General features: G+C 39.6%; 1 non-coding gene and 1 pseudogene across 1 annotated transcript; both read right to left on the bottom strand.

Annotated features, from left to right (window-relative positions):
• Positions 1–1,342: 1,342 nt before the first annotated feature.
• LOC148092738 (small nucleolar RNA SNORA36 family) lies at positions 1,343–1,476 on the bottom strand. The gene has a single exon (XR_015714897.1). It is a non-coding gene; the product is annotated as a small nucleolar RNA SNORA36 family (small nucleolar RNA).
• An 11,376-nt stretch (positions 1,477–12,852) lies between these two features.
• Positions 12,853–13,906, bottom strand: LOC107536257 (uncharacterized; annotated as a pseudogene).
• Positions 13,907–14,761: the final 855 nt, after the last annotated feature.

Raw genomic sequence — 14,761 nt, 5'->3', positions numbered from 1 at the left:
GGAGCTGTTTCAGATCCTGCCTGGGGTATGAGCACCGCTCCAGGTCCTTCACCTGTGTTCCTGGAGAGAACAGGTCACATCCTCCAGGAACCACGGGGCACCAGAGGCGCACTGGGTAAGGTAAGGGTGCTCTTTCACACAGGACTTACAATTAGGGAATGGGAAAGGTGCAGTGACCCATCACCTGTCTCTTTTTTCATCGGCACAAAGAGTTTTCCTGATGTGTCAGAGCGAGAAAGACAAACAAGGTTCCTTCAGTTACTTAACACATATTCACTCAAGTTAGTTACTTCCTGACATCTATGCAGTACAATTTTCTGAATGTTCCATAACATTATTTAATTTTGCAATCATAATTTCCACTTTTCCGTAGCACCAAGGTGACTCCAGGTTTCACTGGACCAAGGTGTGGGAAGATTCAGAGCATTAGACAAATGATCAATTAATCTCAAAATATCCTTAAGACCATTTCATTGACAAAGAATGGTGAAACTAAATAAACCTGGGCTATACCATACACTAGTTGTTCAGACATATTTATCTGAAATATATTCCACATTTTCCCCCTGGGTCTGTCAGTACTAACCATACTGTCACATTTGTCTACAGTTGTAAAATTTTTCATTGCATCCTCAAAGGTAGAGGGGATTTGCATAATATAAAAGCAAATGATGAGTCCAGGACCTAGAGCTGCATATAGGAAAAGATTTTCCTTTCATCTCCTACAGGAAACAAGGATCTTCAAGAAGAAGAAGAACTTGAATTTAAGGGAATTCTATATTTCAAAAAGATAATGCCCCAAGGGAGAAAACAGAGGTAAGTTTGAATTTTGATTTTTTTAAATTTATCTTTATTGTTAAAAGTATTACAGATGTCCCTTTTTTTTTGCCATTGACCCCTCCACCCTCCACCCACTCCCTACCCCAGGCCTTCACCACACTATTCTCTGTGTCCATGGGTTATGCCTATATGCATATAAGTTCTTTGGTTAATCTCTCTCCACCCACCCGCTCACCCCCACCTTCCCTCTGAGATCTCTCAGTCTGATCCATGCTTCTGTGTCTCTGGATCTATTTTGTTCATCAGGTTATTTTGTTCATTAGATTCTACATATGAGCAAGCTCATGGGATGTTTGTCTTTCTCTGACCAGTTTATTTCACTTAGCATAATACTCTCCAGGTCCCTCCATACTGTCCCAAAGAGTAAGAGATCTTTCTTCTTTACAGCTGCGTAGTATTCCATGGTGTAAATGCCCCACAGCTTTTTTATCCACTCATCTACTGATGGGCACTTGGGCTGTTTCCAGATCTTAGCTATTGTAAACTGTGCTTCTGTGAACATTTTTGTAGGCTGGGAGGTAAACGAATAGAGCGATGCTTTCTGTCCAATCATCTCCCCTAGCCTGTGTTTCAATGTCCCAAAGTTTAACTAACAGAACAGGCAAGCTGCCCTGAACTGAACTCAACACTTTGGAAGAATTATTTTTAATGAGCAAATAAAAAATGTTAATAAATGAAAACTTCCATATGGGAAGCAACAAAGCATAATTGTAGTTAATAGTGGTCAACAGTATTTACCTAGAATACTTCAGATGGTTGACTCTCTGTTAAAAAAAATAACTAATGTTTTAATTAGATTTTCAAATCTTGCAGATTGAAGATGTGGGTCACTCTGTGTTAAAACTGCTTAGTTTGAAGTCAGTCCTATGGTTAGTCACAACCAACAGTACATCTTTCACATAACAATACAGCTAGGTGCTGACAGATCCCTTATGGATAAAAGCAATCACTTGAAGCTCTGACGTTCACACTAGATCAATAAATCTTTGCGAGTGGCCATCGCCCAGTAAATGGTTCTTAGATAAATTGAATATAAAAAGCTAAGTCATCTCTTTACATTGGATACATGGTATTCCAGCAGGAAGAGCTAACACCAGAAGCAACTAAAACCCATAGATGCTGGTGATGGAAACTTCAGAGAATCAAAAAATAACATGATCATGATGGATCCCAAAGACCCATCATTAGAGCATCTGTTCCCACCAGCCCGGTTGCAAATGCCTGGACAGCTGCTGAGGTCAACCTTCAGCATTAGTTATGAATAAACTTTGGGCAAAATAGTGAAACACGGCTCCACGTTTCCCATATACTCTCTCCCTTCCCACTGCTGATGCCTCTAGACTCCCCTGCAAGTGCTTGATGGCCTAGGAGGGCGTTTTGCTTTCATGGCTCCTGGGTCACACCAAAAAGACTGAGCCTTCCCATATGATCAGAACCCAGATGTTTTTTCATCACCCTCATCATCAAAATGTGTCTTTCACCCCAGGACTCCGCTAGCTCATCGGATTAGTTGACAGAGCCAAAGCTTTCATGGTTTATTTAAGATCAACTTCTCATCACTGCCAGTTACCATGTTCATGGTCACTCGGGATGGATGGGCTGAACCCAGTGAAGGAGCAACGTGAGTCTTGCAGACGTCAGGATGTCCAGGGGAAAGACAATGAGGGAAGCACGTAGGACTCTTGTTCCAGTTAAACTCACACTGAAGTTGTGACTGCCTTGACTGATAGGGTTACGAAAAGCCCAGAACTGGAAGCTCTTGCTGTAAGAGGTACACCTGACTGAGCGGCACTCTTAGACTGACGGGGCTTTTTAACTCAGCTCATGTCCTCAACTTGGGATTCAGCAGAGGACCCATACGCCCATAGGTTTCTTTAATGTCTTGATGGGACTTGCCGAGTTGTAGGCTTTTTTATGCTGAGAAAAGGCCAGATGAAAGCAACTGAAATATAATTACAAGTAAAAATAGTAATACAAAGAAAAGGCTTATTTTCAATTTCATAACCATCCCATATCCGGTTATGAATTTTCAGGGGAAAGCAGATGCTTCCTATTACCTGCCATTCCTAGAGGGTGGACCGAGAGCAGATGATCACTTTATCATCACCCTCCTGAGAATTCTCCAGATGTTAGAGACAATTCAGTGGGTAGACTGTCCACTTGGATTGTTGCCACAAAATTAATAGAAAGCAGCATGTAAAGGGACTAACAAGAAATGACTTCAACATTCCTCAGGACAGTCAAGGTTCGCTTTCTGTCACCTGCTGCCTCAGTCCTTTTGTAAGCCCACTATATATTTCAAATTTTTTTACTATCCAAAATAGAAAAAGTAGTTTTTCCTTAGTCTGATCATTTCATTTAGTATCATATGGACGACATCTCTATTAGGTGTTTATTTTTTGCTATTAAAAAGTCAAAATGTTTTAGTTTCTGTGGGCTATACGGTCTGGGTCACAGTTACTCAAGTCTGTCCTTCAGTGTTCAAGTGGAAGAGACAACATGTACAGGAATGAGCATGAATGGGTTCCGATAAAATTTTATTTTCAAAAACAGGCAGCAAGCTGGATTTGGCCTGTAAACCACAGTTTGCTATATAATGTTTTGGTGCATTTTTTCTACTCGCCAGCTGCTGAATCGCTGCACACATAGGTGTTACTCAATATTTGTTGTACATTGGGTGATTAAATGAGTGAGTTAAAACACAAATTCAAGTGATTAATAAATGTTAATGAATTTCTGCAGAGTCTTATTAGGAAAATAGCTTCATAACCACTTTTTTCTTTCCCTAATGATGTGACTAAATACCAAAATATTCTTCCTGTAACAATCCCTTAAAAGTAACTGTATTTTTAGGAGAACATGCAAAACAGTGCAAACTTTCACTCACAAACTACTCAAAAGATACTTCATACCACCAGATCATTCGTAAGGCCCATAAATATTTTGTTATGATCTTTTTCATAGAAAATTATAAAACATTCTTGAACAAGATGGCGGCGCAGGTAACCGTGGTGCCCGCCGCTTCCCGAAACCACATCAAAATTACAGCTAAAACACAGAACCACCATCACTCGGGGCCTCCTGAGATCTGGCTGCACAGAAGCCCCACAACCAGGGAGCTGAAGGAGCATCCAGACAGGCAGGTGGGGCGGAGATGCGGGCGGGTCGGGGCTGAATTGGAGACGCAGCCTCGGGCCCACACCTGGTGCCGCGGGTAAACCCAGAGGGACATCTTGGCGGTGGGGGTTTCCCGGACGAGGGAAGAGGGAGGGGTCCCAGCCCCACAGCAGGCCCCAGCCCAGGGCTCCAGGGTTGGGAAGAGACATCCCCACAGCGTCGGGCTGTGAACCCAGCGGGGACTGTCCCTGAGGGTCGCGGAGGCCGCGGGAGCCCCAGCAGCTCCTCTAAAGGGCCCGGCGCGGACTCACTCGGACGCTCCCTCTGAGCCCAGCGCCGGGAGCAGCCGGAAAGGACCTGGGACACTCGGGGGGGACTAACCTGCCTGAGATCCGGGCGAGAGGCGGAGGGCGGCTTCCTCCAGGCAGAAGGGCTGGCGGAGGCCATGGCTCCTGTGGCGAGTCCTCCCCGCACAGCCTGCAGGCGGGCGCCATGTTTGAGTCGCCAGCACCTGACGCACACCGTTGGCCCCGCCCCGTGATTCCCGGAGGCCCCGCCCCTCCCCACCTGCAGCTCATCCAGGCAATTTCCAGGGGCTTTTCTGTGCAAGGGGCCTCTCAAGCCTCATGCTTAGGACTTTCCTAGAATCTCTCAAACAAGCAGCATCATGCCCCATACGGCTTGATAAGCGGCCCCAGGCCTGGCGCTAGCGGCAGCTGCACTGGCTCATAGCTGGGCCTCTCCTGGGCACCTCCAGGCCCAGCACAAGGAGCAGCCAACTACGGTTTCCTGAGTAGCTCATGCTGGGTGGCCCTGGGCCAGGCACTGGCACAGGCTGACTTTGCACCTCCTGGGAGGCCCCAGAGACAGTGCACCTGGTGGTCAGACTCGACCACGCTGGATTACAACCCTACCACAGCCACGAGTGACACTCAAGGGGCGCACTTGGTAAACACCAAAGCCCCACTGAAGTAAATCCTGCTCCATAAGGGTGTCTCCAGCACAGCAGCTCTCTGGCTGTAGCTGCAGCTGGTCCTCACAGACAACTGGCCTGGGGGTCAGTTCCTTCCAGTGGTGCCAACAGCAACCAAGGCTCAGCTACAACAGGACAGGGCACACAGCCCACACAGGGGAGCACCTGGAAGGCCCAGCTCAGGGGACTGGGGAGGCTGAGCCACTGGACCCTACAGGACACCTACTACACAAAGCCACTCTACAAATTCCAGGAGACATAGCAGCTCTACCTAATACAAAGAAAGAAACACCTGGAAGCAGCCAAAATGTGGAGGCAAAGAAACATGTCACAAAGGAAAGAACAGAAGAAATCTCTAGAAGAGGAACTAAATGAAATAGATCCAAGCAAGCTAACAGATACAGAGTTCAGAATTTTGTTTATAAGGATGCTCAAGGATCTTAATAAGAGTATGAAGAAAATAATTGAGAAAATCGATGACATAATAAAGTACCAATTTGAAATGAATGCTACACTAACTGAAATAAAGAATAACTTACAGGGGATCAACAGTACAGTAGAGGAAGCTGAGAATCAAATCAGCAATTTGGAACATGAGGAAACAAAAAACACCCAACCAGAAGAGCAAAAAGAAAAAAGAATCCAGAAATATGAAGATAATATAAGGAGCCTCTGGGACAACTTCAAGGGGCCCAACATTTGTATTATTGGGGTGCCAGAAGGGGAAGAAAGAGACCAAGAAATTGAAAACCTATTTGAAAAACTAATGACAGAGAACTTCCCCTACCTGGGAATAGACTTACAAGTCCAGGAAGCACAGAGGGTCCCAAACAAGAGGAACCCAAAGAGGCCCACAGCAAGACACATCATAATTAAAATGCCAAAGGTTAAAGACAAAGAGAGAACCTTAAAAGCAGCAAGAGAAAAGCAGTTACTTATCTACAAGGGGGCACCCATACGACTGTCAGCTGATTTCTCAGCAGAAACCTTGCAGGCCAGAAGGGAGTGGCAAGAAATATTCAAAGTGATGAAAAACATGGAACTACAACCAAGATTGCTCTACCCAGCAAAGCTGTCATTTAGAATTGAAGGCCAGATAAAGAGCTTCTCAGACAAGGAAAAGCTAAAGGAGTTCATCACCACCAGACCAGCACTACAGGAAATGTTGAAGGGTCTTCTTTAAGAAGAAGCTAATGAACAAAAGAATCTGATGAACTAAATAGATGCAGAGACATTGACGCAGGCAACAGACGATCATATTTCAGAGGAAAGAGGGAAGGGGGGTGGAGGGTGGGAAGAGATTAACCAGAGAAGTTATATGCATATATGCATAATCCATGGACACAGTCAAGGCCTGGGGACGGGGGTGGGAGGTGGAGGGGGTCAACTGGGGGGTGGGGGGGAATGAGACACATTTAATACTTTCAACAATAAAGATAAATAAAATTTTTTTAAAAAATTATGAAAATTTAAAAAACGAATTTTAAAAATATAAGAATACTGGGGAAAATCTAGATTTAAAAATAAAATAATGCTAATAACTTATTACAAATAATTAAATCTGGCTTAGCAATTAATGAAAATCCTTTCAAATGGAATTAGAATTTAGTCATCTTTATTCTTTTAGCCTAAGAGTAAGATTTTTTTTATTGACTCACATTTGGCTAATAATTTTGCTTAATATATTGACAAACAACTATATTCTTGACATGGGCTACATTAGGGCTGCCTTTTTTTTTTTTTGAGATGCTGCAGAAATGTTCTCAAATCCTGGTTCCTGCCATCAGCCTTACTTCAGTTGGCCTTTGTCAACAATAACTGCAGGATGAGACCTCCAACTGAAGTGGCGTATCTTTCCTCAGGTTCACTTTTTTCTATTATTACTACTACTGCTACTACTACTACTACTACTATTCACAAACTATTTGAATTTGCTTTTTGGCAACCTAGCCTCCCCTAGATCAACAGAGAAATGCTCTACAGGAGCCCACCTGTGCTTAGTTATCCTAGAATCGGATGGTTAGAAGGAACACCAGCTGTCATCTACTGTTACTTCCCCAGCCATTCTCTAAGGTGTTGCTGGCCAAGTGTCATTCAGTTTCTACTCTACTGCTTCTGACCTCACTAGACAGCGATATAAGTGGTGGGAAACTATCTTATTGAGATATAAAGTGTATCTTTCTTCAACTATTTCTATTAGCCTTTAAGTTTAACTACAAGCAACAAAAAAAGTATAATTAAGAACCATTATATACTGGAAGTCTAAGCCTCTCCATCATTTCCACTTTAGTTCCCTGTATCATCAGTCATATGACATGGACCTTAGAATCCCTCCAGAACAATCACCAAACTTTTCAGGCTCCACTAAGTGTTCTCTACATTTTCAAATACCTCTTTCAAAATACTCAGATTTTTTATGATGTTCTTATGTGGCAGGGTGACTTACCTCACCAAATACTTTTTAAGATACAGAAGAAATTCAACTTATACCATACCATCCCTCCCACAGCCTATTCCTCTAAAACACATGCAGTGTGTAAATTTTTAGAAAAATGTTTAAGATTTGTTCTGAATAGTATCAAAGTACTATTCAAAACAAAATCTTAAGGCAAACAGGCATGAAGCACAAAAGGTGAAATTTGAGATATATTTATGAAGTTTGCAGGATGTGATACTTAGTTTGGTATACTCAGTAAAAGAAAAGAGAACTCTAGGATGTCTCATTGATTCTCAATGTCAGTACCTTCATCAGACAAAAGTCATATAAGAGAACTCTCCTATATGACTTTTGTCTGATGAAGGTACTGACATTGGTATTGACAGAGGATAGGGGAGGAGAAACTATGGAAGTTGAGAAATAATCAAATAATGTATTGCATTTGGGCACCTTGGATTTAGATTCTTATGGGGCATGGTGACAAAGATGCACACAGTAGTTGAACACATGGTTCCATACCAAAAGGGCAAGGTGGGGATTGGAATTCATACACACAGCCATAATAAGGGATGGCATTCCTTAGGGAATAAAGGCAGAAGGACATGAAAAAGTACGTAGAAATAGATATGAAGTCCCCAATGTTATTTTAAAAATCTCAAATGAAAGCATAATTAATTGTGCAGCACTACTCTGAATCTCTTCTCACAGTTTACCTCCTCACCTGGAATGTGAAGTATATTTAGGTTGAATGGATGGAGGGATTGATAGATACCCAGTAATGTGCTCTACAGTCTTGGCATCAGGATATCTTCACATCACCTGCTATGAGCTTCAACATAATCCTGTCTCCCAGATTTTTTTCAACCTGCACCTGTACAGTCTTCTCTGGGATGTACAGTTATCAGTCACCCCTCCTGCTTTTTCTCCAGTCTTCCAACATCACCATATTTATGTTCTTTCCACAGTTCCCTTCTCATCCATTGGCTAACTGCCCCCCCAAAACTAATTAAAGTTAAGGCACTCTTGGATAATAATGATATGAATACATTTGTGTTCTCTTTTACTTTTTCCAACAGAAGCTTTCTATCTGTTGACTGAAAGAAATTATTGATGTTGTGTTCGAAGTTACCATCATTCTGTGTTAGCCTCCAACTGTGCTGACTGGCAAGCTTATTCCAGAAGTCACAGACCAGAAAGGCACAGGAATCACATTAAGATGTTTAAATCATGCACAGTGAAAAGAAGAGAAAAAATACAGACCAAGTTAACACAGTTAGTATAGAGTGCAAGCAGGGTAGTAGAAACACGCCACCTAAATCCCAGGTCACATGATGTTTCTGTGTACAGGTGCTCTGCTCTTTCTGCCACATCAGCCTTCTCTGTTGATGGTGTGGTTATGAAATCCAGAGTTGATATTTGAACAAGGGGGCTTAATGGATCAAAAGGAATGGAACCAAAACATGGTTGCTCTATTGGTGAGTGCAAGCCACAGCTGTAACTTGAAGAAGAGCTGTGGATTTCATGAGTTTCTTGCACAGGTGACAGCTGGAGTCAGGAGAGGAACATAATAGTTGTTACCAATGGGTGGCCCATTTAAGATCTCATGAAACTAAATGCTTCTGGTTGTATCATGTATATTTGTATATCTTGAATATTAGCTACCTATGGGCCCTTCCAACTCATTCTATCTGTATCCAGCATATAGACTCTAATTTTATTTCTTATCTAACAGGTTTCATAGGTAACAAACTTGCTTATCAACTTAGCTCATCTTATGAATTCCGTTTATAGCTCATATGCTACTTATATATTCAGTATATATCTGACACAGCTTATGAGTTTCAACTATGATTATAACTGATTCATCATCCATGCTTGACATAAATAATGAGATTTTAGTAGTTTCATTCATACCATGCATTTTCTCTCCAGTTATATTATAATTGTGGATTCTTAATTGAGGCAACAAAAACACATTACAAATGAATACTAGTTAAGTTTTTAGACATATGATGAGCCACAGAAAGATATATTTTGATTAAAAAAATGAAAACTATAATTTTCCATGAAATCAAATTTCACAGACAATGGCTTACTATTTAATTTTTTTTAAATAAGTTTTTATTGATTTCAGAAAGAGGAGGGTAGATAGAGAAACATCCAAGAAGAGAAAGGGTCATAAATCAGCTGCCTACAGCAAGCCCCCCACTGTGGATCAAGCTCTGCAACCCCGGCATGAGCCCTGACTGACCAGGAAGGTGATCTCCTGGTTCACGGGTAGATGCTCAACCACTGAGCCGTGACAGACGGGCAACAATGCCTATTATTTAAATACTTAACCAACCAAACATTCTGATACAGAATCTCAAAGATATTGCTTATATACACAATACTGAAAATGCCCATAGTTGCTAGTTGTTTATCCATAGAGAACTATATTGTCTGATAGTTACTCCATCAGATTTCTGAAGAATATAAAGAATGCATAAAAATGGAGAATGTCATGTGCTTTTGTAACTTACTAGAAAAGTAATTCAACTAATCTTTTCCATTGATATGAAATAAGTTTCTTAATTCAGAAATGAATTTTTTTCCAAGTCCAAGGATGTGACCGCATTGGAGGAAGAAATTAATTATAATATAAAGAGTCGATGGTGTTCACATTAATACCATTTACAGTGTCAGGCTTTGGGCTAAATAATAAAAATTTCTAGATACCAATTTAAAATAAAGTGTATCCTAACATACTCAAAATATATTTATTTATTGGAATAAACAAGTAATTACTTTTTAATATTATTTTGTTGATTAAAAACAAAGTAGGATTTTTTTACCTATGTTTTTCAACAAGTATTTCATTAAATTGAAAAGAAATAGAAGACCTCACAAGGAAAGCAATAGGAAAAAGAATTGTTTTTTAAAATTTTTATTATACTTTATTAATGAAAATAATAAGTTCACACATAGACTAAAAAGGCATGACACACCAATTGTGTTACCATTTGTAAAAATATACATTACAATTACTTAAGAAGTGTTTCTCTACTTGTGATTTAATGATCTCATGGCTGGGCTCTCTTTGTTTTTCAAAACAGAGGCTAATAATTTAGCAAATATGGATGGACAATTACTTTACCCACTTAGGGATGAGTTGTCTAAACTTTCTCACATATCCCTCATCACTTATTTGTCACAACCACATCAACTAATGCCATCGCTTCTATCTATGACTATGATGAACATTCATCAGGATTTTAATGAAATGACATCATATTTTCCTTAGACTATTTGGAAAAAGTAGTTAAAATACATACTGTCCCTATTTCTTACATTAATCCAATAAAATATGCCCTGCATGGTAACATACAACAAACTCTAAGTTAACCACAAATAGCATCTCCATTTCGATTTTCTTCATACATTGTGAATCATCATATCCTCAATTATTAATGGAAAAATATGTATGAGTGAAAACCACCTTATAGACTAGAGCTCACAGATCTTTCAGGCAGCAAGAATTAACCCCATGATTTCACAAATCCACCAGAAAGAAAAACACAGCAGCATAAAGGAATGACAAAGTGGAATCACATTAATATTTCCTTCTCAAAATATCCCAAATACTGTCAATATAAAATAGGATACATTCTGAGAAATTATCCATATGCAAACACCTATCCCCTTGATATATTCAAGCACACTAACAAGTAAATATCTCATTTTTAAACTTTGGAAAATTCTCAATAGTAAGTATTCTGATTAAAATAATATCTGAAAACTATTAACATTTAACTCTGAATTCTCTGACAATATAAAATTCATTTTCAATTATATACTCTCCTAAGTTTTTAACATCTTTAAGTTACTTTAAGGCATAAATTATCTGGGCTTTTGTGAAGTATATAATTTTGTCAAAAGTTTTTCTTTTTTTACTCTGAACATAGAGTTCCACCCCAGTGCATATTTCCTGATAGACAGTGAGGGTGTTGGTCCAGCTATATGGTTTCCTACAATCTTCCTTTGTAAGGTTTTGTGCTACTGTGAATTCTCACATATCAAATAAGCTGTGAATGCTGAAAGAAGGGTTTTTCATCCTTTACTTTGTATTGTTTCTCTTTAGGAGGAATTCTGAATTTTAGTAAGGTCTGCACACAGGGCAGAGTTTTTCCACATCTTTTATATTTGTTAGGTTTGTCTCTAATATCAATTATCAGATGTTGAGTAAGGTGTAAGTAAGGATTAAAGACTTTGTGACAATTCTTACATTTTCAAGGCTATACTTCAGTATAAATTCTTTGATGTTGAATGAGGCTTGAACAATGGTTAAAGGTTCTGCCAAATTCTTCACATTTTTACTGTTTCTTTCCAGCATGCATTCTCCAATGTTGAGTAAATTTTGAGCACAGGTTAAAGGCTTTGCAACATTCTCTACGTTTGTGATGTTCCTCCCCAGTATGAATTCCCTCTTGTTGGCTAAGACATCATTGCTGATTAAAAGCTTTGGCACATATAATGCATTTATATGGTTTCTCTCCAGAATGAATGCTTCCTTCACATGCAGTAAGACACTTTGAAGGGTGTTCAAAGACTGTGACATGTTCCACCCTCATAAACCTTAACTACTGTATGAATTCTGTGATGTTGAGGAAGTTCTGAGTGCTCATAAAAGATGCTGCTATATTCTCTGCATTTGTGATGTTTCTCCCCAGTATGAATTCTCTCATGTACAGTAAGACATGAATGCCATTTAAAGACTGTGCCACATGCTCTACATACATAAGTCTTCTCTCCAATATGATTTGTTTCATGTTACAAAAGACACCAAGGATAATGGAAAATTTGCCACATTCCTCCATTCCTAAGGCTTCTCTCTAGATTGAGTTAACTGATGCTTAGGAAGCTGCAAATGCCAAGAAAAGACTTTCCCACATTCCTTTACCTCTCTTAAACTTCTCTCCACTATGAATAATCTGATGATGAACAATCTTTAAATAGGGATGAAAGGCTTTGCCACATTCTCTATACTTGTAACGTTTGTCTCCTCTGAATTCTCTGAGGTTAATTTCTGTGTGACATAAAAAGGCTTTGTAACACTTTCCATATTTGTAACGCTTCCCCTGAAAATAAATTATCTGATGTCTAGTAAGATCCCATTGCCAATGAAAGCCTTTACTACACCTATTACATCTGTCAGATATTTCTCCAGGGTGAATTCTCTCATGTATAGTATGACATGAATGGCATTTAGAGAATTTCCTCCATTTCTCACATTCCTAAAATTTCTCTTCAGTATAGATTTTTGATGTTGAGTAAGTTTTGAGTGCTGCCAAAAGGTTTACCAACTCCTTACATCTATAAAACTTCTCTCCAATATGAATTTTCTGATGTCCAATCAAGTTTTAACACTGGTTAAATACTTTGTCACATTTTCTAAATTCATTAGGCTTCTTTTGAGTATAAATTCTATGATGTTCAGTAAGGTCTGAGGGCCAGTGAAAAGCTGTGACACATTCTCTATATTCATAAGGTTTCTCTCAATTATGAGTTCTCTGATGTTTAGCAAGAGTTGAGGACTGGCTAAAGGCTTTGCCACATTCTTTACATTTGTATGGTTTCTCCCCGGTATGAGTTCTCTGATGATTGATAAGACTTGAGGACTGTCTAAAGGCTTTGCCACATTCTCTACACTTATAAGACTTCTCTCCAGTATGAATTCTCTCATGTTGGGTAAGATATGAGAGCTGATTAAAGCCTTTGCTACATTCCCTGCATTTGTAAAGTTTCTCCCCAGTATGAATTCTCTCATGAATAGTAAGACATGAATGCCATTTAAAGCCTTTGTCACATGCTTTACATTTGTAAGGTATTCCTCCAACATATCTTTTCTTATGCCTATTGCAATTGAATATTTGACTGAAGGCTCTCCCACACAGATGACATTTGTAAGCTTACTCCCGAATATAAATATTCTCTTGTTCAATATGATTTGAAGATTGCTTAAATGAGTTGTCACATTTACTTTGTTTGTTTGTCTCCTCCACAATTTGAATAACCTGGTATTTATTGTGAATTGACATTTGGTCAGATAGTTTTCCCCCTTCATAATGGTTTACTGAAAGCTGAGTTCTCTAGTGTTTATTAGGATTTGACTCTAGGTTTAAGTTTTTCCAATATTCATTGCATTGACAACTTCTGTCTCCATTATATGTACTCAGTATTATTTTAGAGAACAAATCATCTATTCCTGACTTTTTCAATAAATCCTGATTGTCTTCAGGTGACATGGCTGGGTGGATGGATATTGTCTTTATTCCCTTCACATCCCAGGACTCCTTCATTTCCTCCAAAAAGTCAACCAGAACTGGCTTAGAGGCAGCAAGACCCAGGGAGACCAGATTCCTGTAGTTTTCCAACATCACATCCACATACAATTTCTGCTGAGCTGGATCCAGGCATTCCCACTCCTCTTGAGAGAAATATACGGCCACATCCCTGAAGGTGAGCGGTCCATGAGAAGCAGCCATGTTGTCCTGTTCCTGTTCCTGGTCCTGCTCTGGGTTGTTTTCTCAGATGACCAGATGTTGAAGGGTCATGTCTACATCATGAGAATGTGCCTTGAAAGTGTAAGCACAGCTCTTTTTTTTCTGTTTTCACCACACTCAGTAAGAAGGACTTGGAAATGCTGAAAGTACCATCCTCTCCTGTCCTTTGTCATAGAAGATTCAGTAACAATGAGATCCAATGTAGGAGGTGCAGGTGCAGAGATTTCAACGCCCACCACAGTGACCTTCAGGCTTCACATGTGTAGGAATGTGGACTGAGATGCTCAGGTATAAACCAGAAAGACACAAACCAGGGAGCCAGCTTAATCTTCAATGCTCCATCCTTCTGTGTCTCCGAAAAAGCTTCTTCACATCAGTTTTGACAATGACTTTTTTGGATTCAACACCAAGAGCATAGGTGACTAAAGCAAATGTAGACGGTTGGGACTACATCAAACTGAAAATCTTTTGCACAGCAAAGGAAGCAATCCACAAAATGAAAAGGCAACCTATGGAATTGGAAATATTTGTAAATCATATATATGATAAGGGGTTAATATCCAAAATATAAAAGGAACACATACAAATCAGTAACAAAAAACAAGTAGTCCAATGAAAAATAGATAAAGGACATAAATAGATATTTTTCAAAAGACAACACACAAATGACCAATTGATACCTGAAAAAGTGCTCAACATCATTAATCATCAGGGAAATGGAAATCAAAACCCCAATAAGATATTATTCCATACCTCTTAGAATGGCTATCATAAGTATGACAAATGATAGGTATTGGCCTGAATGTGGAAAAAAGCAAAAACACGTGCACTGCTGGAAATGTAAACTGATAG

This window comes from Miniopterus natalensis, chromosome 7 (assembly GCF_054644295.1).
Source record: "Miniopterus natalensis isolate mMinNat1 chromosome 7, mMinNat1.hap1, whole genome shotgun sequence".
In the NCBI taxonomy this organism is placed as follows: Eukaryota; Metazoa; Chordata; class Mammalia; order Chiroptera; family Miniopteridae; genus Miniopterus; species Miniopterus natalensis.
Note: the sequence above shows the minus strand (reverse complement) of the source record. Positions and strands in the feature narration are given on the sequence as shown.